The sequence below is a fragment of the Ambystoma mexicanum genome, chromosome 10 (genome assembly GCF_040938575.1).
Source record: "Ambystoma mexicanum isolate Mex_15411 chromosome 10, UKY_AmexF1_1, whole genome shotgun sequence".
In the NCBI taxonomy this organism is placed as follows: Eukaryota; Metazoa; Chordata; class Amphibia; order Caudata; family Ambystomatidae; genus Ambystoma; species Ambystoma mexicanum.
In genome coordinates, this window is record NC_090932.1 from 193,214,731 (window position 1) to 193,242,531 (window position 27,801).

General features: G+C 47.7%; 1 protein-coding gene across 2 annotated transcripts in view; it reads right to left on the reverse strand.

The window, feature by feature from the left end:
* PDLIM2 (PDZ and LIM domain 2) overlaps nt 1–20,988 on the reverse strand; it is a 439,577-nt gene extending 418,589 nt beyond the window's left edge. Inside the window, exon 1 of one of the 2 annotated variants that reach the window (XM_069617703.1) lies at nt 20,836–20,988. The gene's annotated coding sequence lies outside the window, so the exon portion shown is untranslated. The remainder of the gene's footprint in view (nt 1–20,835) is intronic. The other variant, XM_069617704.1, reaches the window with a different exon arrangement.
* Nucleotides 20,989–27,801: the final 6,813 nt, after the last annotated feature.

Consider the following 27,801-nt stretch of genomic DNA (forward strand, 5'->3'; position numbering starts at 1 on the left):
AACCTCACGGAATTTGAAATAGTCGTCAGTGACCCTCAAAGTCAAGGGCATGGTGTTCCAAAGCTGAGGCCACGCCACAGAGAACGCCCAACAGTCCTTTTTAAAATCTGCGGTACACATAGGTGTCAGTGACCAGAGGAGGGCAGTGCCCTACCAGGCGCATAGGCAATACGCTTTTCTCGCAGGTACAAGGCCCCCTGACCATGTAGTGTGCAAGGAGTAAGGGGCAAATCCTTAAACTTCACTCTGCATTCCACGTGGGAGCCAATGGAGTTTATTCAGAATAGGTGGGGGGGGGGCTGGAACATTTTGGAAGGCCCGCCACTAGCCGGGCTGCCGTATTTTAAATGGCCTGGAGCCTCTGCAGATGGTATCTGGGCTGGTCCAGCACTGTGGCCTTCCAGTAGCCCAAAATGCCCATGACTGCATAAGGAACTACTGGGCCCTTCATCTTGGCAGAAGTGGCATCAGTTTTAACTTAACAATAGCAGAGCTACATCTGCCACTAATCTGCAGTTCCGAGGGGGAACCAACCACCCGTGCCTCAGTTTTACTTCCATTAAGCTGAGCCAATTTTGTCTCATCCAAGCACCAGTATCCGCCAGACATCCTCGCAGGCCGATTGCTACTTGATCAACTCAAAGAATGAGTTGGGTGTTGTCATCAGCATATGCTTCGAATTGGCAACCATGATTGTGTATCAGATCAGCCAGGGGACGATCAGAGATTGAACAGCAGTGGCAAAATTGCTGATCCTTGCTGGACTCTGCACGACAGATCCACAAGGGCTGACCTCAACAGGGGCAGGGACCGCGCTTGGGAGTTGTCCAATAAAAAAGATTTAAGTCACTCCAAGGCAGCACCAGCAATTCTGACCTCCACGAGGCACTGACGCAAGATAGTGTAATCAATAGTGTCAAACGCTGTGGAGCGGTCCAATAGGATGAGAAAACCTACCCCATCCAGGTCTCTAATTCCAGCCAGATCATCCATTACCAACACTATCAAAGCCTCTGTTCCCATAAGAGGGTGGTAGCCCATTTGATGAAGATGTAAAATTGCTTATTTCTCAAAAAAAGCATGAAGCTGCGCTGAAATAACGGCCTCCATTACCTTCATCATGAATTTAAGGAGGGAAATGGGTCGGAAATTAACTGGGAGTGAAGAATCAAGCGTTGGATTCTTTAGTGGTGTTACAAGGGCATGTTTTAAAATAGCAGGAAATAGCACCTCTTGATGAAAGGAAAGCGCAATTTGCCCCAGAGTGGAATGAAGGAAGGGCGGAGTCCTCCTGCCTTTGATTTCTGGGCCGTGATGAACAAAAGCTTTCCATTCCCAGCTTGCAAGACAACCCCCAGAGCTCTGCACAAATCCACACACACACGCACACAAGCACATGCACAAACTTACACACTTGCTGTGCGAGTAGCAAAGAGAAGTCTTAATGGGAGTGCAAAATGGGACAGATGCCCGGGGCCCCAATTTTTGAGGGGCCACACATGGCTGCCCGATTCAAAGAAGTCGGTGCTCATTTATTTTTTTTACTAAACATAACAACAGATCATGACATGATATTGTATAATGCGCTGGTGCATGTCTGGCTGCCGGCAAGTATGTTCTGATCTTAACAATGAATGCAGTATTGTGGTCTGTATTCACTGTGGTACGTTTCGTTTGGGTGTTCACTACAGTACACGGTGTGTAGCGTTCCACCTACCTGTGGGGACTAGCTTGATCACGTGCAATAGCCAATGCTGAACTGCAGATTAATAAATATATGTGCCACTATGGTTCAGTAAGAACTTGTGGCAGAGATCGGTGTTCATATGCCCAATCGCAGTACAGAATTCCAGCTAGGTCAACTTCGTGCCCAATTTGATAAACATGACTGTGTGCAGCCCTACAGATAAGGGGTGTATCAGCCACTTTTACTCCCTAAAATTGGCAAATATTCCCCAAAAAGAAAAATAGGGAGTACAAATACTGCCAACCCAAAATCGGAAACTAAGACATAGAAGCTTGTCTCTGCTTTCACCAGCACACGAAGTGCCACAGAAACAAACTTCTATCATTACTGCCCGATGCAAAGCGGTAAACATGTATCTTTTAATGTGCATGAATAACTTGGTGCAAAGAAATATTTATTACAAATACATTTCTGTTTTATAGTTAAAACATATTTTTAGTTGCTTAGTAAAATGACTCCAATTGGGAATGGGACTTCTTTTTACTCCCACAAAATCATTTTACTGCCAACTTTTAAAAATAGGGAGTAAAATACTCCAACTTCAAAATCTTATCTGGAGCACTGACTGTGTGAGTATACTTTGGTCATAATAAGACCTAGCATACTACAAAACGAACAGCAACAGATATTTCTAGTTTAAAAAACAGACAGCATCAGTATGGTGCATGTCTATAACTTGGTTACTCCCAGAAAAGGTGGTAAAAACAGGCAGCCATCTTCAATAAAGAGCATAAAGTGTTAGAAGAGCAGATGAGATAGCTGAATGTGTGATTGTGTTGAAGCTCACATCGCAGCTTCTGCACCAGACACATTGCATCCCAATCTAAAGTGCTTTGCTGTCTTCTGTGAAAAGGTTTGCCTTCCACAATCATTCTGGTGGCATCGTTTAGCCCATAGTGTGATGGGTGGAAGGTTTTGAATGAACCTGTACCACTGGCGTTGCTCTGGGCAACCTTCCACACCACCGTTTTTTAGCCCGTCTGCGCCATTACAAAATGGGTCCAGCCATATGCAAATCAGTCAGGTACTGCCACCAATGGTAGCAGCCCAGCCCGAACTGCTAGGCCAGGTCCCCTCTGCACGGAAACACGAGCAACCCCAGACATGTTTCGGCCTTGTTGGGCCTCCTCAGTGAGGTGCAGCTTGGGCTATGGCACAGCGAGCAAGGGACCCACATCTGGGCATACCCTCTCTCACATATTGAGACAAACTGTGACCACAAAAGTGATGGGTGGAAGGTTTTGAATGAATCTGTACCACTGGCGTTGCTCTGTGACCTAGCAGTTCGGGCTGGACTATCCCTTTCGGGTTGGGACCAAGCCTGATTTGCATATGGCCTTTCCACTTTTGTAATGGCTTGGCAGGTGAAGAACGATGGTCTGGAGGGTTGCCCAGAGCAATGCCAGAGGTTAAGATTTATTCTAAACCTTCCAGCCATCACCTCTTTTGTTTGCTATTGTCACCCCGAGTGGGACGGGTATGCCCAGACGTGGGTCCCATGCCTGATGGGCCTAGAGACCCAAGCTACTCCTCACTGAAGACGCCCAACAAGGCTGAAAGATGTCTGGGGATGCTTGTGGTCTCGTGCAGAAGGGATGTAACCTAAGAGTTCGGGCTGGACTACCCCTTTGGGGGTGGGACCAAGCCTGATTTGCACATGGTCTTTCCCCTTTTGTAATGGCTTGGCAGGTGAAGAACGATGGTCTGGAGGGTTGCCCAGAGCAATGCCAGAGGTTAAGATTTATTCTAAACCTTCCAGCCATCACCTCTTTTGTTTTGCTATTGTTTAGCCCAGGCTTGTCCAACCTTTTTGAATGTGGGGCCGAAGCATTCACTTTTTGTCACCCGGAGGGCCGGCGAGCCAAAAGTGAACACCCTGACCCAAAGCAGTATATTCAAAAGCGATGGTGTGTGACCTTTGAACACAATAGCATCACAGGCATAGCCATGCAGTCCCAAAGATAGCTTTTGGTGTCGGGGGCAGTGATCAAAGGTTAGTTTCTTGGAGCTATAACAATCTAGGGAGGATTTAGGGGGGGTCTACCCTGGGTTTGGGGGGTCTCCTCCAACCCCCAAGATTTTTTTTCCAAATATGGGGCTGAAATTGTGCATCTTACAGCAGGAAAAGTGACCAAAAAGCCATAAGTTTACAATTAGTTCTAAAGGGGAGCATGTACATTCCATGTCACTAACAGCAGACAAGAACATTGTAGAACACAACACATTTTAATGATCAATATATCCACAGTGTAAAACAGCACTGTCACTGATGTAACACATTGACATGCTGGTTGTGCCCAAAATATGCCCCTGTAGCAACAGGTCTATGCTGGCTGTTCCCAATTTAGGCCAGCATTGTCCTCTACAAAGCATGATTGCTACTGCCTGAGCATGTGCAGTGTGCCCAATACATATGCTAGCTTATCTCTGTAATACACATTCATTACTTCTGTGGTAATGAAAGAAGCATAATCCAATTCCAGGGGGCACCTGAGGCAGTAAAAGTCCTCCGCCACGGCCCGGTTTATTGGTCGGACCCAACATTGCAGAAATAAATTAATTAATCGTGTCCACGGACCCGACAAACATTGAACAAATAAATAAATCGGGCAGGGGAGCCGACTTATGAATTTCCCGGGGGGTGCCCAAATATAGGAAGTGACATAACCAGCACTTATATGGCCGCATTTGCACGTAGTCGCCAACTTGGTGTGAGGAGGACGGGGGGAGGGGTGCGGAACAGTGGAAACATTGTCTAGCATGTATTGCATATACTAAAGGCAAGTAAGAAGGAGGTTTAAGCCTACCAGTTGCATTCCAGTAGGCCATTACTGTCCCTACTCCACCCCTCTATAATCATCCAGGTTGTAGTAGCCCCGAAAAGGCAGAGCAACACAACTAGGATAGGAGAACGAAATGCCATCCCATCCTGGAGTGTGTCAAACCTCAGAGCAAAGACTGTGCGTGTTCCTTGGAGCACAATCTCACTAATTTGGTGCAAATCGCGCAAGTGGGTGCATGGGAATGCCATGCGTGTGTGTTGGCTGCATACCCCGGATCACTGGCTCACTTCCTCAGTGTGAAACTCTGGCCAAGGCAGTACTGTCCCAATGGTGAGAAGTGTCATATTTTCACATTAACTATGCTTAAGCACTTTGGGTTATTGAATAGTGCTGCTACATTCAGAGTAATTCCATCCCTTTAAATATATTAGCTCTTGTATAACCACAATCGTGTTGATTTATTCTGATGATGATGCTGATGATGATGATGATGATGATGATAGACATGCTCAATAGTTCTGGTTCTGTATCATTAAATATACTTCAGATCTTCAGAGTCTCGGGAGGATTGCTCCGGGGCAACGTGCTCACCTTGGAAGAAAGACGACAAGGAGCAAAACAGGTTCGATCCCTCTGGGTACATTATACCTCTACATTTGTGAACCCCTCTTGCCAAGAAGGGTGCACAGAGGGGTGCACAGATGTACAAATACACCCAACCCAAAACGATTTTTACAAATTGAGGGACAGACTTTCTTTGCATCTGTGCCTCCATTTCTAAAAATCGTTTTGGGTTGGGTGTACCTCTACATCTGTGCACCCCTCTTGCCATTTTTAGAAATGGAGGCACAGATGCAAGTCTGTCCCCAAATTTCTAAAAAATCGTTTTGGGTTGGATGTATTTGTACATCTGTGCACCCCTCTTGCCAAGCGGGGTGCACAGATGTACAAATACATCCAACCCAAAACGATTTTTAGAAATTGAGGGACAGACTTGCTTTGCATCTGTGCCTCCATTTCTAAAAATCGTTTTGGGTTGGGTGTACCTCTACATCCGTGCACACAGATGTAGAAGTATACCCGAAACAAAACGATTTTTAGAAATTGAGGAACAAATGCAAAACAAGAGCATCTTGCTTTGCATCCGTCCCACAATTTTTAAACATTGTTTTTTACCCGGCTTTTACCCGGGCCGCCAAAGAGAGACACAGTATGGATGGAACAAAGGGCCATCCATACTGCGTCTCTTCTCTCCGGCTTGGGGGGATATGGGGGAGGGGGGGCAGAGCACCCGCATACTTTGCGCCCCTGAAACCGGGCCGTGGCCTGTAACTGCCTCTGATGCTGAGGCACCAGAGGCAGTTACAGACCACGGCCCGATTTATTTATTTGTTCAATGTTTGTCGGGTCCGTGGACCCGATTAATGACCCGACAAACATTGAACAAATAAATAAATAAACTGAGCCGTAGCAGAGGCAGTAACAGTCCTCCGTCACGTCCTGGTTTATGTATTTATTTGTTCAATGTTTGCCCGGTCCATGTACCCGATTAATTTATTTATTTCTGCAATGTTGGGTCCGCCCAACATTGGAGAAATAAATAAATTAATTGGGTCCACGGACCCGACAAACATTGAACAAATAAATAAACCGGGCCGTGGCCCGTTACTGCCTCTGGTGCCCCCCCCTTTTACTCCCCTTTTAGGGGGCACCAGAGGCAGTAACAGTCCTCCACCACGGCCCGGTTTATTTCATTATTTGTTCAACGTTGTCTGTACAGCCTCGCGGGCCACATGAAGTGGCTTGGAGGGCCGCATTGTGGCCCACGGGCCGTATGTTGGTCAACCTTGGTTTAGCCCATAGCCACAGCCACATATTCCTTATTCCTTTCATTCGGGATATTAAATGTGCACTTTGTAGAAGGGAGTAGTTTCTTACCTGTAACTCCATTTCTCCAGCGTTGGTATCTTTCATGGATTCACATGCTTAGATTAGAATAGTCCCCGTCAGGCTGGGAACCCTCGGTATATTTATTAAGACATTTTCCATTGGAAAAAATGTGACACTTCTGTGTCCTATCTATGTCGTTTTGGGCCACTTACGCATGCCCCAATAGGACGTTTGGTATAAATAGCCCCGCCCCCGCGGCTCCCTTCAGATTTTAATCCCCAAAGTAGTAGGGGCATATTCAGTTTGCATTCAGGGGAGGACGGCGGGCGCATGTGAATCCATGAAAGATACCAACACTGGAGAAATGGAGTTAAAGATAAGAAATTACTCCCTTCTCCAGCATTGGATCTTTCATGGATTAACATGCTTAGAATAGATTATATAGCAGTACTCCTAATCTGGAGGTGTGCAATGCAAACCAATATTAAAAGAGCCGCACATGCAGTTAGCAATACAAAACCCCAATCATGGTACATTGACAGGAGGATACACCCCTCTGTGGGGTTTACCTTACTGAAACAGGCGTTGCAGGATTGCTTGTCCCATCGCACATCCGCTGCATGCTGTTGCTATAGGCAATAATCCTGAGTAAATGTATGCAGCACCGACCATGATACCGCTTGACAGATGTCCACCAGCGGGATTCCGGACAACAATGCCGCCGATGACTAGGTGGATCTTGTTGAGTGAGCCTTTGGACGTCTTTCCAGAGGCTTCCCTGCTTTAGAGTGGCAGAAGGAAATTGTCGACACCCAGCGGGCTAGTCCTTGTTTGGAGATCGGTTTTCCCTTTACCGAAGGCCCATAAACCACAAACAGTTGTCTCGTACGCCTAAAATCTTGAGTACGACTGAGGTAAAACTTCAAAGCTCTTTTGACATCCAACATATGGAGAGCTTTTTCCGTGAAAGAAGAGGCCGCCGCGAAGAATGTTGGCAGCACAATTGAAGAATGCTTGTGGAATGTAGTTGGAACTTTTGGTATAAAATGAGGGTTGGTTGCCAATACCACTTTTGATGGGGGATCAATCACCAATGCTTGCAGCTCCGACTGTCTTCTTGCAGAAGTAATAGCCACTAAAAAGGCAATTTTCCACGACAAAAACTTTAGGGAGGACGACGACATAGGCTCAAAAGGAGCCTTCATTAGTCCTGACAGCACCAGATTGAGACTCCAATTAGGAGGGAACTTTTTGGCTGGAGGAAAGGTCCGAAATAACCCTCTCAGTAAATGCTTAACCAGTCGATCGCTGAACAACGGAGTTGAATGTCTTTTACGAGTAAATCTTGAAATGGCTGCCAAATGAACCTTTATGGAGGAGAAAGACAACCCTCTTTCCGCTAAGTGTAGCAAATATGGAAGAACTTGCTCTGAAGCGATGTTTAGGGGGTCCACCCCTGGTTGGTCCCTGCACCAAACAGAATCTTTTCCACTTACATGCATATGAAGTATTCGTGGAAGGAGCCTGCGCTGCCACTAAAATTCGGTGGCAATCCGAGGAAATGTTCAGCGCCCCAAACTTGGAGAAGTCAGGAGCCAAGCTGTCAGGCTGAGGGCACCCGGGTCGTGATGTCAAACTGCTCCCTTGTCTTGGGATAGAAGGTCCGGAATCTTCTGGAACCTCACTGGCTCTGTTATCGACAGCTGGAGCAGGTCTGAAAACCACGACTGTCTCGCCCAGTAAGGAGCAACTAGAATCACACGACAAGAGTATTTGTGAACCCACTGGAGGGTCTGTCAATTGAGCGGAAACAGGGGGAACGCATATGCGAACCTGCCAGTCCACGGAAAGGAGAATGCTTCCCCCAGCAAGCCGGGTTGTGGCCATCTGCTCGCGTAATGTCTGCACTTCTTGTTGTCTCGGGTTGCGAAAAGATCCAGAGAAGGATGACCCACTTCTTAAAGATGTTTGCCAGTTGTTGTTCGTTCAATTCCCACTTGTGCAGTTGATTCATCTCTCTGCTGAGAGAGTCTGCTTGTACATTGTTCAGCCCTGGCAGATGGTAAGCCATTAAGCTAATTTCCTGTTCGAGGGCCCAACGCCATATTTCCTGAGCTTCTCTCAAGAGCATTCTGGAATGAGTGCCCCCTTGCTTCTTGAGGTAGAACATTGTTGTTGTGTTGTCCGTTAATATTCTTACGACCGATCCCCGTATGTGTGGTAAAAATGATTTCAGCACCCAACGTACCGCTCTTAACTCCAACACGTTGATGTGAAGGGTCGACTCTTCTGGGGACCATTGGCCTTGAACTTGCAAGGATCCCAGATGGGCTCCCCATCCTGTCTGCGATGCATCCGTTACCACCGTCAACTGAAAATCCGGTTCCTTCAGGGGCATCCCTCTCGTCAGATTGTCTGAGAGGTGCCACCACTGAAGCGATTGTAGAAGCTCGCTGCTGATGCTCAACTTGTCGGACCACAATTCGCAACTTTGAGACCATCGGTCTGCCAGAAATTCCTGTATTGGTCTCATGAAGAGACGACAGTTGTTCACTAACGGGATACACGACGCCATGGCCCCTAGCAGTGACATGTATTTCTGGACTGACACTCTGGTGCCATCTTTCCATTCCTTCGCTTTTTGTTTGAGTTTTTGAACTCTCTCGAAGGACGGCTTCACTAGTCCTGAACGAGTTTGGAATTCCGTGTCGAAAAATACCAAGCTCCTTGAGGGAGCTAAACAGGATTTCTCAAAGTTGATTGCAAAGCCTAACCGCGGCAGAAGTTCGATGGTGGCCTCTAGGCTTGCTTGCGCCATTCCCGGCGACAAGCCCTTTACCAGCCAATCGTCCAGGTAAGGGTAAACATGATGACCTTTTCTTCGCAGCCATGCTGCCACTGGAGCCAAGCATTTTGTGAACGTCCTGGGAGACGATTTCAGTCCAAATTGAAGCATTTTGAATTGGTAATGACTCTGACCAACTACGAACCTTAGAAATGTTGTGTCGTCGACGCATGGGTATGTGGAAATACGCGTCTTGTAGGTCAAACGACGCCAGAAAATCCCCCGGCTGTATAGACCGGATGACCTCCTGAAGTGTAAGCATTTTGAACTTCAGACGTTGTAGAGTCTTGTTGAGAGCTCGAAGGTCCAGAATGCGTCGCCACTTGCCGTTGGGTTTTTTGACCACAAAGTAACGGGAGTAAACTCCCAGACCTCTCTCGGCCACCGGAACAGATTCTATAGCCCATTTTTGCTGCATAAGCACCACTTCCTGTTGTAATATGTGAAGATGGGTTGCACCGAATACACAGGTGGAATGTGAGATGGTATGTTCTTGAACTGCAAAGAGTGGCCTAGTTTTACTGTGTCCAACACCCAATGGTCTGATGTTATCCTTTCCCACTAGTCGACGCGACGGGACACTCTGGCTCCCAGGACGTCCTGTAGCTCGTAATTGTTGGGGCTTTGACTGCTTGCCTTTGGTGGACGAAGACTGTCCTCCTCTTCTCCAAGAAGCCTGGAAATCTCGGCTTCATGTCGTTTGGACATGACCTGTAACCTTGGGAGGAGTTTGATGACCTGTTGAAACTCCGATCCCTGGATGCCACAAATCGGGACTTTCCCAACGCTCTGCGGAAGGGGCGAAAGGACCGAAATGCTCTACCACTTTGTAAGGCTCCCAGCGACCTTGCCGTGTCTGAGTCTTCCTTCATGCCTTTAAGGGCCTCGTCCACTTTCTCCCCGAACAACTGCTCACCCTCACATGGCATATCAAGCACCTTATATTGGACCTCCTCTTCCCCATATGGTCGAATAAGAAGCATTCCTTATTTTCTTCCTCTGGGGTCAGACCAAATTCATTACAGGCTTTCCCCATCATCGCGTGAAAGGAGCCGATGTCAACTGGCGGTGACGGCTGGGCTGGGCATCTAGAAGCTTCCACGTCTGCTTCCAATTCCCATGTAGGAACTCTCGAAGGGGATGATGAAAAGTCCAAAAAAGAGTCTCTAGGCCCTTGATCTGACTCTGAATCTTCCAATTCCCCTTCTTCCGGGTGTGAGCGGGGAGGCTCCTCGCTTACTGGACGGGAGGCTGGCAACCCGGTTGTTGACGCGGAGCGGGGCCTGGTTCGTCGTCGGCAGGTATCGCCGGTATCTCTGGAGGCGTACCTATGGGGGGTAACTTTGCGTCCAATTGGCTCAATAGAGACTGCAGTGTGGTCAACACCTGTAAGGATAACACCGACTGAGGATTTAGCAAAGACCATGTAACGGGGACACTTTGCATTCCCGAGATCGTCGATGAGCCAACACCTTGCAAGCCAAGATCAGTTGGACAAACAATTTGTTCATGGTCTTCCTCCATTGACGATACTGAGAAAGCCGATTCCTGCTGCAATAGGGTGTCTGGCAAAACTGCATCGTATACTGCCGGTTGCCAAACCTCCGGAGGATCCAACGTCGGCGATGTCAATCTTGGAGCCACTTCAATCATCGCTGCCGGAGCCAACGAAGCCACTGCAGGTATTGTCTACGCCGGTGGTAATGAACCCGTCGACAACGGAACTCCCGTTGACGACGGTGGTGGCCATGACGCAGGCTCCTTAGGCGATCCCGCCTTTTTTGAGCTAGACCTATGCTTCGTCGAGTCCCTACTCGAGGAAGACCTGTGATGGTCCCCTGAGGAGGAAGTCTTTAAAGGATCTTTCCCTTTTTTCGACAAAGATGAAGAGGAAGATTTTCCTTGTTGGCGGTCCTGGTCCCCACAACCATGTTTTGACGAAGAGGATTCTTTCACCAGATGTTTTCCCAACAAGGAACGTTTCGCTGTAGAACGTGGCTTCTTCGCCGGAGGCTGTACAGATACAGAGCGGCGATGAACTACTGGAGACTTAGGCCTTGATGCCAGACTATGCGCAGATCCTACCTCTGATGAAGGTTAGGCCCCTTCATTCAGCCACGTCACCAGACGCCTATTACAATCTTTCAGCGTCTTCTGTGAGAATCCCTTAAAAATCTCACAGTTGTCTGCAGAATGATGCGGGTGAAGACAATAAAGGCAATCCATGTGCCCTTCTCCTTCGTAGACTTTCTTCAGTCCGCATGTGGCACACGGGCGGAACAACGCCTTCCCAGACATTGGGAAAGAAAGACAAAATTCAACCTTGTAAAGAGTAGAAAACACGAGGTGCTCCCGCTACTTTGAGACGGTTGAAATCTGAAGGGAGCCGCGGGGGCGGGGCTATTTATACTGTACGTCCTATTGGGGCATGCGTAAGTGGCCCAAAACTACATAGATAGGACACAGAAGTGTCGAATTCTTTCCAATAGAAAACATCTTAATAAATATACAGAGGGTTCCCAGCCTGACAGGGAATATTCTAATCTAAGCATGTGAATCCATGAAAGATCCAATGCTGGAGAATGCGAGTTTCAGGGTGCCTTTGCGGTCATCATCAGACAGTCACCTCCCTTGGGCCTTTGCAGTGTCACCTCATTGCCCTGTTACTCTGGGTTTATCTTCATTAGCCTATTGCTGACAAAGCACAATTAATAGCTTCTCAGAGGACATTTAGTGTTTTGGCTCCCTCTCGCTACCGGTCCCGCGACAATCTACGGTGATTAAAGCCTAGCTGCATTTCTTTACTTCAATTATAATGTATGAACCCCCAAGAGTGCCTCAGACTGTTTTATCCCGCTCTATGCAAGGGGGCTCCCAATGGGCCCCCCACGATCCATCACACATTTTCAGCTGGCACCATGTTCAGGTCTGCTCATTTGAAACAAAGAACAGTTTCTGTTTTTGTACAATTTAAAATGTTCACCTGTACCTAATGAATAACAATCCTGTTTGTTTGCTCTATTTAAAGCTTTAAACCTCTAATGAAAACCAGATAACAGGTTTTTAGGCTCACTATTTAATTTTCTTTTATTTATGCACCTCCCATGACAGTGGAGAAAGTGGGGCTCAAAATCATTCTCCTTTTGCAGAACATGTTTTTATAAAATATGTCAGGTTGTGTTATTTTTCCATTTGGATACATTCCAAATTAGATCTGCAAAATAGGGTCTTTTTTTTAGTTCCTAGAAGTCAAACATTCATAAATAATTGTACCTTGCTGTACAGAAATGTGGTCAGACGTGGAATTGCAGACGGAGCTCAAATCCCAGCTTCGCCTGTTAATGTGTGTGATCCCGGGAAACTAATCTCATGGTATATGATATGATATACAACATGGCATTTATAACACGCCTGTACACAAGTGTTTCTAGGCGCGATGGTGGCTAACCTTTGAAAACTTCCGGTCCGAGGGGAGGAACTGGGTTGGAAGACGACAGAGCTGTGCTCTGGCAAAATGTGTCTTGCCAGACGGTCATTCAGTGGAGGCTGAACACCCGGACTAAAAACCTTGGCAATTTCGGCTCTTGGGCTCACTGTGTCAGAGGAGCAGTACTGCAGGGAACTCAGTGTTATTTATTAGCTCTGTGCCAACCAGCCCAAGCCTCACGTCCATAAATGGGCACTCTCAGCACGAGTATGTATTGTGATGATTCACTACGTGTCGTCACTTCTCCCCAAGGGGGAGCCCCTTCCCATGAGGCTAGGGCAAGGAGGCTGCTACCCAATAGTCCCTCTAGGAGTGGTATAATGGGGGAGGGGGATAAGGACAACCATCTAGTGTACATCCCTTATAACAACAGCACACCCCACATACTCTAACCCCTGTTCCCTCTAATTACCTCTTTGTAGACAATAGACCCATATCCTGGTAGAAGGTAGAGAATCTCAACGGACTTGGAAATACTATGGTGAGGAAGAGCATGGGAGATATGAAGAACACTTGTCATCCAAGTTCTGGTACGGTGAGGCCCTGCGCAAGTATGAAGAGCTACACAACAGAAGGGATGAAGGACTTATGCAATGATCCGCATGGGAGCCAGCTACATTGTATAAAAACTGACAAGGAACAAAGCAATAGGTCGACTCCAGCCAGAATAGCCAGCAGCTGTGGAAACTCTCAGGCGCAAGAGTTTCAAAGCTGATTGGGGAACCAGAGGAGAATGAACACGTAGAACGCTGCTGAGCCGCTGCAGCATTTCTTCACTGGCACTGCAGGAGCAGTCCCAAGCACTGGCCAGACAGCGGATAGGAGGTCAAGCCACACAGAAAGGTACTGTGCTGCTGTTGCAGTCACAGAGAGAAATCTGAAGATGCCAAGCCGTGCAGGGTGAAACTGAGCCACTGTCGCAGATGCAGAAGGAACTCCTGTCCCTGAAAGCCCCTGCAATATACTCAGGTCCCTGAAAGACCCAGCAATATACTGAGGTCCCTGAAAGCCCCAGCAATATACTGAGGTCCCTGTGAATCTAAAGGGCAGTATGGGAGATCTGGTAGGGACTCGGGGTTAGAAGGGAAGCAGACAATAACGGCTCTTCCTTGGCCCAACAGATGGGATACCCATATTGGCCAATACATGTTTCAAACCTGCATGAAAGCTCCTCTTCCTCATTTCAGTGGATGAGCAAACCCCACTGACCTCCAGAGAAATGTCAAGCACCACTATCTAAGAAGAATAAGAGAAACGAGGGTTAGGGACCCTAAGCAAGAACATAATACAAATCATCTTTTTCGTGACAGTACTTGCCAGGCTAGTGGATCAAGTCTGGTAAGTAAAAAGGAAGACAGAAATACGGCTCTGGGACCCGCACCAAAACAAGGAGAGAAACACAAGTTATCTTCCTCATGGCAGTACTTGGCAGGAGTGAGTCAAGTCTGCGGCACTCAAGAGAAATAGAAACCTATACGAGTCATCTTCTTCGTGGCAGTACTTGCCAGGCTAGTGGACCAAGTCTGCCAAGTCACAGGAACAGACACACAGGTCAGGGAACCTCACCAAAACAAGGAGAGAAACACAAGTTATCTTCCTTGTGGCAGTACTTGGCAGGAGAGTGAACTAAGTCTGCCGAACTCAAGAAACGGGAAACCTGTGCCAGAGACCCTTACAATATTGAGCATTTAATTGTTGCAGAGTATCCTAAAGAAAAGATCAGAGAGACCAGGGGAAGGGAGCTATTCCTCCAGCTTGTGTTGAGCTGTGAAAAGCAAGACACCAGGAGAAGGGAGTCCTCCTGGTAACAAGGGGACATCGAAGAGCCTGTGGAAGGGAGCCATTCTCTCAGGCTAGTGGAAGCAAGATGCCAAGAGAAGGGGGCGATTCTCTTGGCCAGTAAAATAAGGAACCAGGTCATTTTCAACCAGCCGAAGGAGGACATTGCCCCTGGTACAAATCCTTGGAATTTTATAGGATTTTGGTTAACACTTTCAGTCAAAGGGAGGCCATCTCCTGTACAACAAACCCTGTCTGTATATCTTTAGTTTGAATACGAGAGTGAGGGCAGAGGTAGGGATTTGAACACAGGAAGGGGGTCTTTTAAGTTGAACAGACATTTCAACATAACCCTTAGTATTTTAGTGGAGGCAAGGAAACCCCTCTTAGAGTTATGGCAAGTTAGGTGCCTCTCTTTTTATTTGATAAACAAATGTCTATGGCCAAAAGCATGCCATCTGTGTGTTGATCTCCTCCTTCTGCACCCTAATATATATATATATATATATATATATATATATTAGCAGAGATCAGTTTGAAATACTTGCTCAAGAGGACTGCCTTCTTGAACCACTCACAGAGTTCAATTTCAGATATAGAATGTTGTAGTCATTCTTATAGTCCCCAAATGCTGTTTACTTTTATGCAAATCGCCAAGCCTCAGTCAATCCTGCAGATGCCCCACAGATGTGCCACATCTGGTTCCTTGACCTGGGCTGGGGCGCTACCTCAGCCCCATCCACATAACTCTGCTCACTCTTTCCACATGACATGGAAGAAGGGGTGGGGGTGAGTGATGGCGAGATCCCAGGGTACATTTTGTTAATTTCCAGCATTGGCCAGTCCTGAGTATTTTAGAAGTGGCAAGCCATTGATTGATTTCGTTATCAGAATAGACTCTTCAAAAAAGCCCCACTCATGGGCTGCCGGGCTAGGTGGCCCTCCTAAAATCTCAATGTATGCTCGGTCGCATGAATCGTCCTGGTCTTTTTGAATCTATATCCATTATATATGCTATGGTATGCGTACTTTCCCCTTGGCTTCCAATCCATCTCCTTTATGGAGGCTTGAGCAATTTTATATTCTGTGAAGAAGCTAATGTTAGTTGTGTTCTAATGCTGGGACAGGCGAGTGAAGAGTTGCGTTAATGTTCCCGAATAGCAGAACTCCCGTGAAGGGCTGGCACTGACCAATCACGTGTTTTTAAGCCACTAAGACATGACGGCACTACTGTCCCATTAACATTAAAGCAGCCATTCAAAAGAAGCCTGGAAAAGCAACTGGTGAGGCAGGAGGGCTGCCAGAACAGCAGACACAGGGTGCTGCACACCTTTGGGAACCTAGAAATGGGGCTCGACCGTCCTTCACTTGAAGCAAAGACTTAGAAGTCACAACAACTAATGACATTCGTCGCTCCCCACACCCGGAAGTGCATCGCCACTGCGTGCACAAGGCATTACTACCTAGCAACGGCATTCTGACACCCTTTTACAATCAATCTGCATTCTTTCTTTCTTTTCCTGGGTGCCAGCACTTTGAACATTTTTAAAGCTAGAACTGCAACTAGGACAACTTGCATTTATCGGGCTGTGAGCCACACCAGGCTGCGTTTTATACACTTACAGTGGATTTTGCTACAGGTTTCGAAACATTTAAATAGGCAAAGAGGAAAGGTATCAAGAACGGTCTCCCCTAGAAGCAAAAATGTCAGCCCTGTGAGCATTTCGCAGAAAGGACCAAAAAGATCCAGGTTACTGTGCAAAACGTTGTGATCCAATAAGAAGGTCACCAAGCCGTGCCCATTCCCCCTCAGATGTCCACCCATCGCAGCTGGGCGTTTTAAAGGGCAAGGTGGGATCCTCTTGAAATGTTTGCTGGCAATATTAAGCCATCACTGATCATATGGCACTTTCAGGACCTCCGTTTCAACCTCACAATGCTGCGCTAACCGCAGAACCGCTGCCCACCTGTCAGCGTATCTTCTACTCGATTGCCCCCCACCCCGCAAGAGTTCTGCTACTGGTCCAATGCAAATTACTAATTGCACTTAGCCACCAGACAAGGAGCTCTGTGTGCAGGTCCACACTTGCCACAGAAGAACGATGGTCTGGAGGGTTGCCCAGAGCAATGCCAGGAGTTATGATTAATTCTAAACCTCCCAGCCATCACCTCTGTTGTGGGGTCTCAAGCACACCAGAGCAGCCGCTCAGCACAACAGATGTTTACCACAAAAGGGACTCAAAAGACAACTGATGGACACATGCTCATCAAAGCAGATGCACGCATAGCATAGCGGACGCTCATGACAGAAACTCAGCTAAGTACACTGGGCACAACTATTCCTAGTGAGGAACTTCAAACTAAAGGGTGGTGTTACATAACATGCACTGAAAGTGTTGGGACAAGCCTTAAAGTTCAGCTGCTTCTTAAGTGGCGAGACAACAGGGTAGGCAGTATGTTCACCCACCCGGGTGACGGCATATTCCGGATGCTTGCAGAGGTGCACTACCTTCATTCGGAAACACCAAGTTTCCCTGCAGTCTTGTCCTGATCCCCTGCTACTTATGAAGCAGAACGCTAAGCCTCCCGAGAGCGCTCTTAGCACGAAACATGTGCTAGCACCATTTGTTATTCCCTTCAAATGCAGAGGTGCACCCATGGCTATGCATAGACAAGCCCCAACAGGAACCAACGGGTCTGTAGAAGTAAGTGCCCAAGCAGCAGAACCGTGCTAGCAGGCTGAGGAAGGCGGCATGGATGAGGTTCTTCAGCACCCCCTCCCCAACATCATCACAGGCGCCCTACAATAGAAGGTGGCCAGTTCAATATTGGGGAAGCTCATTAGCTGCAGAGCCGCTAGCTCAAAGGGACATACACTCTACACAGCAAATACATAAAACAATACACAGAAACTTGCTTTGTGTTGGCAATAAAAGAGCTGTGGCTTTTTATTAAACATAATACTAATAAAAACATAACTGAGTATTAGGAGTATTCCCCAAGAAACAAGTGTGCAGTGTTGCCCGTCTTTGTTCACCGGGTGCCCCCAGAATGAGCTCCCAGGTCTGTGTGTTTGGGATCTGCAAATTGGCTGGGGATCATTCCTGTGCCTGATGGCAGTTTCCTTCCAGGACCAATGCGCCTTCTCTGCTCTTCTGTTCCACGACTGTCAGACAACAACCGCTGCCCTGTGCTTGGCCAAATGTACCTTTTCCAGGGGTGGTTCGGATCCGGGCAAACGAAAAGATGAATCTGCGAGCGCAGAATCCATATGCACTCCGAACAGAGTGTTCTTTCTGCAGGGCTGCTCCAGCAGTGAATGGAGGATAGCACAAGGGCAACGGTCTTGGAAGCAAGACCATGCAGAGCAACAGAGGTTCGAATCCCAGATCCGCACTTAGAAACCGAACTCTGGTATGGTATTAGGCACATTATAAAAAAAATATATAGGGCAAATATACCCTGGAGCCATGCCAGGATATGGCTACTGGACACCCAAATGGCCGGCCTGTGTCAACAGCCACTTGGCACCTATGTGCGTGGCTTCCTGCCTCTCTCCTCTCCTATTGTTAGTGTGAGCTCCCCTTTTGACAAGGGGGAGAAACACTAGGGGTTTTGGTGCAGGCCTATTAGCACCTTTTCTTGGGTCCTGGTCCCCTCCCTATCAGGATCTTCCTTTGAGTCCTACAGCGGGTGAGGGCATGGGTGTGGCGTCACTTATGGTCGCCTTTCTTTACCCCTTATTTATTTAAATTTGTAAAGCACCAAACGGCCCTAGGGCATCGTGACGCTGTTATGAAGGCTTACTTAGTTATAGGCATTACATACATACATACATGTTGCATATAACAGTTACAATAAATACTTGACAGACTATGTAGAATGGCGTGCAAGTATCTAGAGCCAACCACTTCTTATATGGCGGCAACTACATAAATTGCAGGTCAGTATTGGTAAGCAAGAGCATGGTGCCAGCCACATGTTGCGTGGCGGCAACTACAAATGTTTGCATTGTCGAAGTTGGTAAACATGTAAAATGGTGCCGGCCCCGAGTTACAGGCGGCAGCAACACTAAACACTTCCCTCCTCTGTACCCCATCGGCAGCTCCCGAAGCTTAAAGGTCTGTGCCCTTGAGCTCCACGGGGGTTCCCCCTCATTCTGCGGCACTGGACACGAGCAGAGGCCGGCACAAGGCTGCAAGAAGAACCTTGCAGAAGTATGCAGGATCATGGCCGTAGGAAGTCAGCAAACAAGACTACACCCGAGGCTTACAAGCACACTGCACGTGCTTGGCACGCAACAGAGTGCTGCTGTAGGGGAGAATTAGTGTTCGCGGAGCAATCAGGGAGATGTTCTTTTAAGAGTAGGGTCTTCAGGACCTTCCAGATATGTAGGATGTAGGAGGGGGCCATTCTCCCGTTCACTGAGTTCACATCATCCCATTTCACATATACTGTTGCAGGGTTGGAAATTACTAGGAGCAATTTAGCTCCTGGTTTTACCCTAGGAGGGGCTGGTAAACTTAATCCCAGGAGCTACGTTTGGCTGCTCGGGGCAACTGGTGTATTACAAACATGCACAGGTGTGATTTACTTTGAGCGTTTGCTGGGTGCTAGGCCTTCCGGTGGCAAGTATGCCGCTGACATTCGAGTACGAGGGGATGGGTCCAAACTGGAAAGGAACTAAGACAGAGAGGTCGGGATGTCTCCAACAGCCGTGGGGGAGACAAGGAAAGGGGCGCCGTGGGTATACTGGCAGCAGGCTCTTTGCATCGTTAATGATTTTCTTTAAATACATATACTTTCTTGAATTGCCGCATGATTTCATGGGGAGACGGGGGGCTGTGCTGCTCCTCGACTGTTCGTCTTTCCACATCGAGGCCCCCAGTAAGAGTCTACAGAGCTATTCAGAGCAAAACATAGTCGCCTGCTCAGGAAATCAAGCACAAACGTCGCAGACGAGAAACAGTATTTAATCCTTACAATGCGATACACCCCTGAAAGTATCGAAGACACTTGCGTAGGAGTCCAAGCAAACCCCCAAAACGCCACCCTTTAAAAGGGACCCTGACAACATTACCTGAAGGCGAGGAACTGAATATATTGCACGCACTAAGTTACGGGCAAACATCACAGGGTGGCCAAACTCTGAGCATTACCGCAATAAGATCACCCGAGATAGCAGGGTCGCTTGTACCGCTGCCAACAAAAGTCCCATTGCAAGTACAGGCACTCGCGAAATTGACGCCAGTGGGGGGGTGGGGAGGGCTTGGGTGGTGGGTCCAAGAGCCCCGCAGCACCTGCGTACTCGGCGCCACTGGGTTTCCGTGCATGTTAGCAGATCCTCCTCCGCACGTCAAAGCCCCGCCGTTGCGGAAGCGCACGAGATCATAGCAGAACCGCAAACGCCAACCATAGCACAAACGGACATCGCTGCAAAGCGAAACGACATCCTGCCAGGGCCTCGCCACAAAGGAAGACCAACAACTCGCCGAACGAGAAGCCCGCGGGCGCGCATGCAGACGGGCAGCGTGCACGGCGCCTCGGCACCGGTCCAGCAAGCAAAGCAGGTACACTGCTGTCTACAAAGATGCCCCCCCCCAGAGAGCAAATTATGGAGGTTGCGTCATGACCACAGGGTACATCACATCACATCACACCCCGGGCGAGCGCGCGGTAAACAACCACTTCGAGTCTTCGGCGAAGGGTGGTGTGTGTGACTCGTCGGACCAAGGTCACACAGAGAGTCAGTGGCAGTGCGAGATTAGATGGAAAGGTCACGAAGGGTTTGAGGCGCACCGCCAGCAGCCCGAGTGTGGCGCAGGGACTCTCCGCTGAGCACCCCCCCCCCCATATCTGCGCTGAGATCAGCTGAAGAGACTCGCTTCAGGGCGCTGGGTGTCGGGTGCAGAGCCGGGTACACTGTGAAACGGTGGCTAGGGCGGCATGGGCACATAAGGAATCGATAGCCATACCGCGACCCACAGCCAGCATAAGCTTGGGGTGAAACTCACCCGACCCCACCAGAAGTCTACGGGCATCATCCGGACATGTTACCGACTCTGTCCCGGTCCTACACTCTTCCCAGGGCTACCGACCCGTGACTGGCTGTCGCCGTGCGGTTGCTGCTCTGATCCCACCTCGCAGGCATGACTAGCTAGCACGCGACTGACTTTTGGACCTAACCTAAGGCCATTTGTCTAAAGAGTAGCATGAGAGTAGCATGACATAAGCACCTTTACCAGAGCCTCCATCCCAGGTCGCCCCTTGCACCAAGCACACACCAGGTCATACATACACTCACCCTCTTTGCGGGTACACCTCGGAGCGGGTCACAGCAGAACGCGTCCCCGCGCAGCCGAGAAAGGAGAGCGTGAAGAAGGCAGCCAGTCCTGCCTGCAGGGCGCAGACACGCCCGCCTTCTGACCTCCCCTCCCAAGCACTGTCACTTCCCTCTGCATCTCCTCCCGCCCTGCCCCACTCGAGTTTCTCTTTCTCTCTATGCACACCCGCCCATTTACACCTGCTAGCGGCGCACCACTGTGCAGCACGATGCGCGAGCCCCATCGGGCCCTCTGCCGTTCCCGTGCATTGCAGGCTCGGGTGGCGTTTGGCATTTGGTATCCACTCTTTTGCATCAAACTTACAACGAAAATCCTTCCAACAGCCTAAAGATGACAACAGCGGTATCTCTACTCTCCGCCACTCCCTCACCGACATCCTCCAGTGACGCACTTTCGCCAAAATGCTATGGGGTAGCGGAAGTAGCATCATGGGACCTATAACCGGACACCCCCTCTGCCCATGACATCATATAGAATTTTGTAAAGTAGCCGATGCAAGAAACAGAGGAGAATTGTAAAGGTTGCACAGGGGTCTTTATTTGTAGGTTCAATTCGCGGGCACCAGGCGTACAATTCAATAAAGGACTACGGACAGTGCGGCAGCGCCCTGGGCAGTGAAAGAAAAATGAGTCTTCCTCTGTGTTCTCTTCATTTCATCTTCATTGCTTCTTGGATCTTTTTGGCCGTTTTGCTCAGCTCGTTCCTCTTCTGTGAATGACCTGTTTTATTCCGCTATTTCTAGCTGAGAGTTGCTGTGTATTCTTGGTCATGAAACTTGGTTGACAGTTCTTTTGATCCTCTTGTGGAGCGCTTCTCCAGCCATGTTCCACTTCTTGTGGCCTTCAATAGACATGTTATCTCCTTGCACGCCAGTGAGGATACAGGTCTAATGTATTTCAAATAAGTCTTCTTGTCTTTCTGGGGCATCCATATCTATACTATGTCGCCTACATTAATTGCTCTGGACGATGTTGCACTTTGACCGTTGAAGGTTTCCCTTTGGCTTTGGGTGTTCTTCACTTTCAGTCTTGACATGCTTGTCATTTGATGGACGTTCCTGGGATGTGGCCAAGCAGGATTCAGTCTTGTGGGGGCTTTTCATCCTATCAGTTGGAAAAGGGTGACCCCAGTTTTGGCGTTTTTCGTAACTTTATGTGCTGATATTGTTTTCTGCACATCATTACCCACCGGCTGGAGCCTGCTGCATTGCTTCTTTATCATTAATGTTTGCCCTTTCTACTGGTCCATTTCCTCTCGGGTGGTACACGGCTGAACAAATGTGTTTTATGTTGTTATATTTTAAGAACTTTACCATTTCTCCGGAGACAAATTGAACTCCATTATCTGAAACTAATCACTAGGTCATCCTTCCCTAGTGAACATTTTTTAGAGCATTTGTATGCTCATTCCGGTGATTATTTAATTCATAAATTTGGCTTTGATCCATTTGCAAGTGTAATCGATCAGTACTAGTGCGTACATTTGTTCAGTCGGCATCTGATCCATTGGGCCAAAAAAATCTATGCCCATCTTCTGCCAGAGCTGCCCTTTCAATCCCACAGACTGCACGTTCGAAGTACAAGTCATGAGGTGCTTGACTCCTTTACATGCTGAGCAAGCAGCAATGTGCCTCTCCATGTCACTGTCCATGCCCGGCCACCAATAGCGTTCCCTTAACCTACATTTTGACAACATGCAGCCTATGTGGCCTTTGTGAGCTTAAATGAGTAGTGTGTGGATAAGATCTGTAGGTGGTATTAGCTTGTCTGTTCTACAGATGAGTCTTTCTTCCTCAGCGATTTCTGCCTGAATCTTGCTGTACGGATATAATTGAGATGAAAGGTTCTTTTCAGATAGCTATCCCAACTTCATCAACTTAGTTAGTTACCCAAGAGTGTGGTCTTCTTTGGTATGATGTAGCCATATGCTCGCTAACGTGCTGTGTGTGGGGTGTTCTTCAGCGACCTGCACGGAGCTATGACGCAGCCGCTTGTGTTTCATTCCTCACAGGGTTTGTGAGGTAATCCAAGTCTGGATAGGCAATCAGCTTGTGAGTTTTGCCAGCTGAGCATGTACTCAACAGTGAATGTGAATTATTGAAGCTTCGTAGCAAGTCCAGCTAACTTTGATGTCCCTACAGATGTCAATATGTGAATAAGGGGTTTATGGTCAGTGCCTCAAGGAATTTCGCATAGTACTGCAATAACCCCATGAATTAGCATAGCTCGTCTTTCGTGGTTGGTTTGGAAGCATTCATGATCACTTCTGCTAATGATACCTTGGGGTGAATACCTGCAGCTGGAATTGTGTAACCTAGATCTATAACTTTGGGTCTACTGAGTATGCATTTTTTCCTTCTGCAGTCAGTCAGTTTTTCTCAAATGTGTGGAGGACTGTTGCGAGAGTGGTGTCATGCGATTCCTTGTTATGGCCATATACCAAGAGATCTACTTGGAAGAACACTGTGTGGGGTATGCCTCTGAGTAAATTCGTAACTAGCCTTTGAACGACTGCTGCTGAAGATAGGCCAAAAGGAATTCAGATATATTCAAAGGTGCCTTCAGGTGTGACAAATGCCGTGAGGTGCTTTGTATTGCGATGCAAACTGATTTGATGGTATACATTCTTTAGATCCAGTTTCATAAAGACCTTTGCGTTTTTGTACCAATAGCAACAGATTGTGATATTCGAGACTGCCAAGGACGACATGCATATGCATTTTGCTGTTGCCTTGTTTCTTGTTGAGTAAAATTGGGCTGAGCCATTCTGTGACTTCCAATGGCTCAATGAGACCTTGGAGGAGGAGCTTGTCCATCAATTGCTGGAGGTCTTGGTAAGCTTTCAGAGGTACAGGTCGATCTTTGTGTTTGGTAGGCATGGCATTAATGTACACAATGTACTTCATTTTAGCGTTCCCGAGTTCATCACAAAATGTGTCACGCTGGGCATCAAGTATACCCGCGACAGCACAGTGTTGGATTGTGAACACGTGCTCAGGAGAACACAGATCCAGTTTTATCTCTAAGAGCCTCTGATCATTCCAACGTAGGAAATGAAGGCCTTTCTTTTTACATGTACACCTTGATCACGGCTGTGCATCGTTTAAAGGAGACTCTGCTGCTCCTATATCCAATTAGTTTGATTTTGAGGCCTCCATAGGATCCAGGATTTATATCTGTTGCATGAAAGTGCTCTCTACATCTAGGAAAGAGCTGGAAATAGGTCTCTTTAGGTAAAATTCCCTTCTCGAATCCTGAATCTGCTAATACAATGGTGCTGGTATCAATTTTTATGTCACAAAATGGTTTCTTGGGAGTAGTGGCTTTGCCATCCACACACAGAAAAAGTTGCTCAAGTTGTTTGCTCTGTTCTTCATCGTCCGATTCTCCTTGTACTGTCTCTACAGAGTACAGTCTTCCAGAGTTGCACATTGCGGCAAAATGCCCCATTTTGTGGCACTTCCTTCCTGTAGCAGGGCATGACTTGTCACTAGCTATGTGGTTGCCACACCTAAATATTAAAAGTTCTCTCACCTGTTTTTTTTTTTTTTTTTAACTGGGGGCATAGTTGTGAAGCCTCTTCCAGAGATCTGCAATGGTTCTTTCTCGGCCTGGTCTGTCCAGTCTTCTTCGTACTGTGCAAAAATCTTCGAATGTAACTTAGCTTACTTCCCCTATGGAGCTCAGTGATCATTTTCTGTTTTCGGTGATGGTTATCGTTTTTTCTAGAGTCAATTCTCTAATCACCCATACTGCTTCTTGGATTGAATCAGCCAGGTTTCCAAATGTGCATTTGTTCACAAGTTAAGTGCAGTGACAAAGTCCTCTATCGATTCCGACGTAGATTGTAGCCTGGTGTAGAACTTCTGACTTTCCATTACTATGTACGGGACTTTCCGAACCGGAGTGCCAACCTGGCCATTGCGTCTTCATAACCATTATTGTGAGCTAAACCGTCTGGTTTATTTGCTAATTTAGCCAGGGCAAACAACTCCTGACCTTCAGTGTCCATTGCATTCCTCAAGAGTGCAGACTACTTTCAGGGGCAAATTCAATTCCAATTTTTGCCTCTAGGTAAATATGAAACTGGAGCTTCCATTGATTACACAGGATAACTGTCTCTCGTGGGGTTTGAAAGAACATGAGTGGAGGCATGACTCCTTGCGTACTGTCTGGCCGCAAATTGGTGTTACGTTTTTCTTCTGCCTCTCGATCTATCCTTGGGTGTAATAGATCGAGGGGGTGGTGCTGTCTTCAGCATCCCATCGTTGTCACCATTGTAAAGTTGTTGATGCAATAAACAAAGGAAATTGTAAAGATTGTACAAGTACGTTTATTTGTAGGCTCATTCACTGGTACCCGGCATATAATGCAATATATGCACAGACCATCACGGACAATTCAAACTCATCTGAGAAAAGGGGAAAGAACTGCTCGGAACTCTGTTCGAGCTGTGCTGCCCTTGGTTTCCTTAGGCACAGCAAGTGGGGGAGAGACCCAGCACAGAGTTGATGAAGAGTTGCCGCAGTCTCTACAGTCTGTCTATTCTGTTTGTCCCTGAGGAGGAGGAGTCAGCCTTCAAAAATCCCATCCTGCTGAATAGCGGCCGTAGAGTTGACGAAGAGTTGCTGCAGTCTGTGTCAGGTGGTGGTTGGCGGCCACATGAATATGTAAGCAGTAACAGCCACATATGCCCATAGCGAGTCCGAGGCATTTGCTGGCACTGCCACTGGACACACCACATCACCCGTGATGTCAGAGGAGGCATCATTGACCGGTTTGGCAAACATAGGAAGCAGGAGAATCCGGGCACTTTCAACCCCTGAGGTGAGTGTGTCTCCCAATATTAACAGTGGGTCCAATAATGACTGTCAGCCGCTCGCCTACGAGCATGTGGCTACGGGCGAGGCTGCCTGCCCGTTTGACATTTGTGTGAATATTGGGGCTAGCACAGGTCTCTGCATTGATAATTTGAACACGTCCCACCTTATGGAGGAGCACAACACTTCCAGCAACCAGAACAGCAGCAACTGTGGCCACCCTGATGATTCAATTTCTAAACTTTTTACATCGAATGCCTTGGACCATAAAGCAATTCACCTGTCAGAGGAGATTTATCCCTGTTAACATGGGCTACTCCAGACACAGCAAAAACACTAACTGCAAGCGTTGAGCCCTCGACCGATATTGAAACACTCCCGTCAAGCCTTGAGAGCATGCCCTCTCGTTATTCAGCCCAAGACCTATGGGAAGGGGGTGCACAACACCCTTCATTTGGAGGAGGCGAGCCTAGAAGGCTTAACGATAGCAAGACCTCTGTGCCTCATTCCTCTATAGCCTACCTCTTTAATTCATCAAACAGAGGAACCAACACCTCAGAACCTGGTTTGGCAGGTTCTGACCGCCCAGATCCTATGGACCCTCTGAAAGGCCTGAACTGCAGAAAACCCTGAAACGTCAATATAAGCCCCCCCAACTGCCAAACTGCCTAAAGCAAATAAGGGGCCTGAGGAAGGGCGCAGCAACGAAAAATCCAACCAATCAATCAACAAAAAACATCTGGAAACCGTCGGGCTCGACATCTACGACCCTTTTAGCAAACCAACGTTTCTTTTACAGGAAATCATCAGCGAACTGCCACCAAGGATCTTCAGCTCAATCTAACTGTGCTAGTGAAGAGCCTTACCCCCGGGGCGAAGACTCGGACCATGCTCTACTGGAGAGCACCTTGTCCATTGACCCCAGAACTGTCTCCCCTAAAGGCACAAGTATCATTGAGGATGATAGAATGGCTCATACCCACTTAAGAGACAATAGGGGCAAGAAAGGCCATCAACGCCACCGAGGTGCTGGTGCCTCCATGCTGGAACAGCGCACCTCAGAATGTACAGCAAGGAGCCTTCAACAGGACAAAAGAATCCTTAGACGCATGGGTAGCTGACTTAGCCTCTTTTGATCAAACAGATAATGAGGACCTCTCTGGGTCTGGATGAATTCAACAACTTCCCACCAGCAGCAGCAGATCGTGCCACCCTTACTGAGCCCATGATGCCATCCGATCCAGCACCGGCTCAAACATCTGACAGCCTCCCTGTTCGATAGGGCAGACACACCAACACAACTGCTGCCCTATATACTACCATGGTGCCTTTTATGAAGCTATAAGAGAAAATAGGCAACCAATTGAAAGATCAAACCACAATTATTGCGATGATGCATGCCAAAATGCTGTTTGTTGAAGGATTCAGAATCCAGAATCACTTGGATAACAGCTCGGCCCGGGTTTCCAATCTACTGCACAGTATACTAGTGCCTATTATTAAGGACAAACACAATAAAAGAGCATCAAGTATGAAACAGGGTCGATCGAATTCCTCAATGAACCAACGGGCAGATCTAGCTGAAAGTAGTAACACTTCAAAGCTTGACAGGGCATCGCTCGGTAGTACAAATAAGGAAGATAGAACAACTCTAAGTACGTCACAGTCTAGTCAGTCTGAGCAGATTCAACTCATAGAATTAAACTCATCGATTGTAAGAAATTCGGAGGAGCCAGGATGCTTACAAGTGCAACAGACCGCTGTCGGTGGACTGGTATGCTCCCTGTTGCAAGATAATCGTATTGGCAGTCTTCAGGAGGAAGCCATCTGTCCCCAGTCTCTGAAAAGGGGGTGCAAATGGAGGGAACCCTGAGTCAGTGCAATGAGAACCCAAGATGGAACCAGAGCCAAATCAGGGATTCCAGCTAAACCAGCAGAGAATCTGAGGAAGTCCGTGATGAAACATAGGAGAGCACACATTAAAAAGGATCATCAGAAAAACCAAAAGTACACCACCAAAGCCGAGATCCAATGTGAGTCGCTCTTTTATTAGAAATCTTACCCTCTCACTACAGTTGAGAAATCCATCAGGTTGACCACTTCCTAG